At 43.7% G+C, this 4,958-nt stretch overlaps 1 long non-coding RNA gene across 1 annotated transcript; it reads left to right on the forward strand.

Moving 5' to 3' along the window:
- Positions 1–671: 671 nt before the first annotated feature.
- On the forward strand, positions 672–2,271 carry LOC139706538 (uncharacterized). Its single transcript, XR_011708155.1, has 2 exons — positions 672–1,017; positions 1,819–2,271. It is a non-coding gene; the product is annotated as an uncharacterized lncRNA (long non-coding RNA).
- The last annotated feature ends 2,687 nt before the right edge of the window (positions 2,272–4,958 follow it).

A 4,958-nucleotide genomic window follows, 5' to 3' on the forward strand; every position in this document is an offset into this window, starting at 1 on the left:
ACTGTATATATCCTATACACTTTGGTAGCATTTTAGGGCACACACACACAGCTTTAATTGTATGGCACATCTTCTGTTATATGTAAAATTTCACTTACTCCTCACAACATTTCTGTGAGGCAAGCCCAATTATTATCTTTGTTTTAAAGTTGAAGACTCTGGCTGGGCACAATGGCACACACCGGTAATCCCAGCAGCTTGGGAAGCTGAGACAGGAGGATCGGGAGTTCAAAGGCAGCCTCAGCAACAGTGAGGCACTGAGCAACTCAGTGAGACCCTGTCTCTAAATAAAATACAAAATAGGGCTGGGGATGTGGCTCAGTGGCTGAGTGTCCCTGAGTTCAATCCCCAGTAACTGCCATCATCCCCCCAAAAAGATTCAGACACTGGGGTCTGATATGTTAAGGTAACTGAAGACCAAACTGTTTGATGTGAGATAACTAGGGTTTGGGCTCAGGTCTGCATGAATCCAAAACCAATGCTCTTAGCTACTTGCTCTCTTAAGGGATCCAGGAGAGTGGTCAAAGGACAATTCAGGCCAGCCAAGAACCATCTAGTATACTCTGAGGAAACTACCACATTTTCTTAGCATGTAAGCTACACATTAAAAAGCCACATGCCACACATTCTTTATGTTAGAGAGTCTAAATTTAACAGTTATTGTTAGAGTCTGTAAACAAGTCAAAATAACACCTGGCATTTTGCCAGGGGAATGTTAAAGTTCGTAAACAAGTCTGGATGGTGCCTGGCAAAATGCCAGAGGGAGTGGTTTGAGAAGTAACAAAAGCAAGCCATTAAGTGTGGAGATTCCTTATTGGTTGACTGATGTATCTAGTTTATGCTAATTAGATAAGCTGTGTGGAATGTATAAATACTGCTCCTGTCCTGCAATAAACGGCTCCCACTCCTGCTGTATCAACGTACACAAGTTATTCGTCATCCCCCTGGTTAGTTTGCCCAGCCAGCCGGGCTGCGGCAGATGGTGGCCCGTTACGGGGAGCCCCGGGACACTCGGGGGTAAGTGACGAAAAAAGCTGCCCGTCCATAGATAGGACGGGAGCAAATCTGCTCGTCCCTAGGCAGATAGGGCGAGAGGAAAAATGACCATTTCGAGAAAATGGAGAAGATTGATACAGTATGTTTGTGTCTTGTTTTGTCTCAGTGTATTGTATTGTCTTTGTGATGAAAATATGGAAGGGGTGAGAAGTAAATTACTAAGGGAAGAAGGCACCCCAGTGGAACCAAGAATAGTTAGGGCATGTGTTGATAAGAGCCCAGGAACTCTAGTCAGAAAGAAAAAGAAAGTTCAGAAGAAGAAGGATTATCAGGAAAAAAGTTGCAGCAAAAGGCTATTACTAAATACTTTTCGTTACCGGAGGGTGCGTGAAGCAGAGAGGCAGCTGCCAAGTGTGCAAGCCAGTCACAGGGCAGCAAGGATTTTCCAAGAGGCGGCGGCGACTGGCCCTTCCCCGCCTCCTGGCCGGGGAGCTGGCTCTTCCACTGCCGCGAGCCCAAATCTAGACCTGACCTGGAGGCACAGTCTCCCGGGCTCTTGCTCCCTGTGCCCAGTAGCAGTTTGAGTCGGGGACACTCCCCAGGGCCATCTGGGGCTGCCCAGGCACTACAGCCAGCAGAAGACGCTACTGGTGTCCCTGATGTTTGGTCATTTTCAATGCCAATAACTAAGCTACAATGGTTCTCCCACACCTGGAAGCTGATGAGTAATGAGCACTATTAATGCTTATTTCCAATGCAAAAAAACCTTGAGATAATGTACTAAATTGTTCAGAAAGTTGTTTTCTTAGTGGAATGCTACAGGATTTTTTTTAGCCATTCGGAGTTCCTGCCTTCGTCCCAGTGCCAGTGAAGATGAAGGTGGAAGAATTTCCAGTGTTGCTGAGAACCAGACGAGACTTCAGCTGAGAAATGGACGAGACTTCGGATCAAGCTAGCTGCCTGCAGAACTTACCTGGACTGTGATTTAAGCTAGCTGCCTGCAGAACTTACCTGGACTGTGATTTACCTGGACTGTGAGTTAATCTATTGAGATACTGCTTTACCTCGACTGAGACAACAAACTGTAATCTATATCTTTGCAAATGGTGTCATTGCTGGTATAATTTTTCCAAGGGCTTCTTGCATGGAGCCATCAAGTGGCTTGGTATTGTGGCATTTTGTATCCTCCCTTTCTGTTTGTAGCAGGTTATTTATGGTGTTTCTGTAAAAACCACTATGGTCATTATTTAAATTAAACAAAAGGGGGAAATGTTAGAGTCTGTAAACAAGTCAAAATAACACCTGGCATTTTGCCAGGGGAATGTTAAAGTTCGTAAACAAGTCTGGATGGTGCCTGGCAAAATGCCAGAGGGAGTGGTTTGAGAAGTAACAAAAGCAAGCCATTAAGTGTGGAGATTCCTTATTGGTTGACTGATGTATCTAGTTTATGCTAATTAGATAAGCTGTGTGGAATGTATAAATACTGCTCCTGTCCTGCAATAAACGGCTCACACTCCTGCTGTATCAACGTACACAAGTTATTCGTCACCCCCCGGTTATTTTGCTGCAGCCGGACTGTGGCAAGTTATAAATAAGAGTGTGCAAACAGTGGAGCTTTGTTTCCTGTCTCTGGGCTCAATGTCTCTCTCCTCCTTGCTCCTATTCATGGCTGGGAGTTGTGAACCCCTTGCACTAGGAGCCACTCAGTATCTTCTGAGGTATTATGGTCTTGTAGGTGAATATTTGTTTATGGCAAACCTCATACTACCTGTAAAAGTTGGTTCCATCCTGTTGAACGTTTCTCTGCCTTCCGCTTCCCCAGGCAGGAATCTCTGGTGTCCTTGGATGCAAGGCAGCAGGCCCTTTGCTGAATGTTTTTGGCTGGGGTAGGTTGAGGTCTTCATTTTGATGTGTCCAAGGCCCAAGCTCCCTGCTTACTGACTGAGCCTCTTCTTTTATTCTCCTGATGTTACTGACCCTGTGTGGTGTGGCCAGGAATCTCCAGGCAGTTTTCCCAGGATGTCTGCTCTAGAGTGAACTTCATTCTTCCAAGTGGGACCCCTCATCCCTGCCCCATAGCAGTTGTGCCAGTTAACATCCTCAGGGATGTTTCCCCTTCCTTGGGATGTGGAAGCATCTTCTGTCCACCACGAGGACTACAGGAGCTTTCCTCAGCTATTGCTACACTTTTGCTATGAAGCTATGTTGGAAGCTGCACTGGGAAGAAGCCAGGGTTCCCCTGAGGGGCGTGTATGCAGGGGAAGCAAAGCTGCCTCCCACTCTGACAAGTCCCTTAACTCCTGTGAGTTTTCCAGCCACTGTCCCTTCACCAAGGACTTTTTCATTAGAGAGTAGGTTTGTCCTCAATGGTAGGGGAGAGGGAGAAAGACCCTTCAAAATTATTCACCCTGCATTTCTCTCCTCTTCCTTTTCTCCAAAGGTATGTCTAGCCATTGGGTGGGAACTTTTCTTAGTACACATCTTGATTTTCTGCTTAGCAATTTGCTAGGTGCATGCCTATAATCCTAGTGACTTAGGAGGTTAGACAGGAGGATTGCAAGTTCCAGGCTAGCTTGGGCAACTTAGTGAGACCTTGTCTCAAAATAAAAAAATTAAATAGAAGGCAAGGCTGGGGATGGAACTCAGTTTAGAGCACCCCTGGGTTCAATCCCTCAATATCTCAAAAAAATTTTTTTTTGCTAGGTTTCTTAGTATTTGCAAATTAAGCTTTTGAAAATTAAGGGGTGGGAGTGGAGGTATATGTGTGGCTTGTGGGGAGAAAATGCCCTGGCTCAAATTAACCAGGCATTTGAGACAGTTTTCTCACTAAACTTAAAAAATCTGATTGAAAACTCAACGCTGGACAATTCCTTTTTCTAGGTATTATAGGCTTTTCCACTAAAGCAATGAAAGCCTTTGATTCAATGCCTGAGAGAGCCACAGGGAGTTAAAAATACATGGTTACAGTATTTTCAAAATATTATAGCCATTACACATGTATATAGTTTAATGTTACTTTCTGAGTAGATTTCCCTTTTGTGATATTCAACTTTCATAAAATTTTTATTTAACTGTCTCCGTGTGATTTCAGCTGTGGTTTGGACCACTGGGTTTGGACCAGAGATTAAATGGGGGACAATGTTTTATGCCCCAGCCCAGGATAGAGGTGGCACTGGAATTAAGAAAAGGAAGAGATGATTCCAGGGGAAACAGATGTGTGGTGTGATGTCCAGCTGTTTGACTTACAAAAAGTACCTTATTCTAACCCCAGCCTCGAATGTTCTGGGATTTATTTTGTTAATAAAGGGGGTCATTTGTATCCGGAAAAGTTTAATGGCTGGCAATATTTTCACTGTTTTTCTGACTGCCAATGGGTTATACTGACTGTGGAATGCAAATTATGCACTATTCCACACCATCTAGACTGTTGTTATAGAGGAGATTTCATAGGAAGGTTGATCCATCATGTAGGCATTCTACAGGATTTTAAATCTCATTATATTGTTAAAGGTGACATTTCATTGAAGTTTGTGCCTGGCATTCTGTTAAAAGTCAAACATTAACAAGGACTTGGAGAGAATGGTAGCCTGTTATGTTTGCAGAGGTATGTTTTTCTGATGATGAAAGGAAATTTAGAAACCTTCATGTAAGCCGTCTCCAAAATGCTACAGTTTGCATTTTTGTAATGTGTAGTGAGTGGTACGCTGCCTTACTCAACCTCTCTTGCTATTTCCACTTTCCACCCCTCCTGACCTACAAGGGCAGAGGATGGTATTGTTTTCTTTTTACTTTGATCCAAACACAGACATACATATTTTTCCTCAGTTTACCATAATAAGAAGCAAGATAGTACTTACATAGGAATTTTCTCTGTACTAAAGCAGTGCTTGTCTGTATACACTATTCTTTCCTTGTGTTCAGCTTGGCTTCTGTTTCTTTGCCTCTTTATTTTGTGTGTGTGT

The sequence above is a fragment of the Marmota flaviventris genome, chromosome 7 (assembly GCF_047511675.1).
Source record: "Marmota flaviventris isolate mMarFla1 chromosome 7, mMarFla1.hap1, whole genome shotgun sequence".
In the NCBI taxonomy this organism is placed as follows: Eukaryota; Metazoa; Chordata; class Mammalia; order Rodentia; family Sciuridae; genus Marmota; species Marmota flaviventris.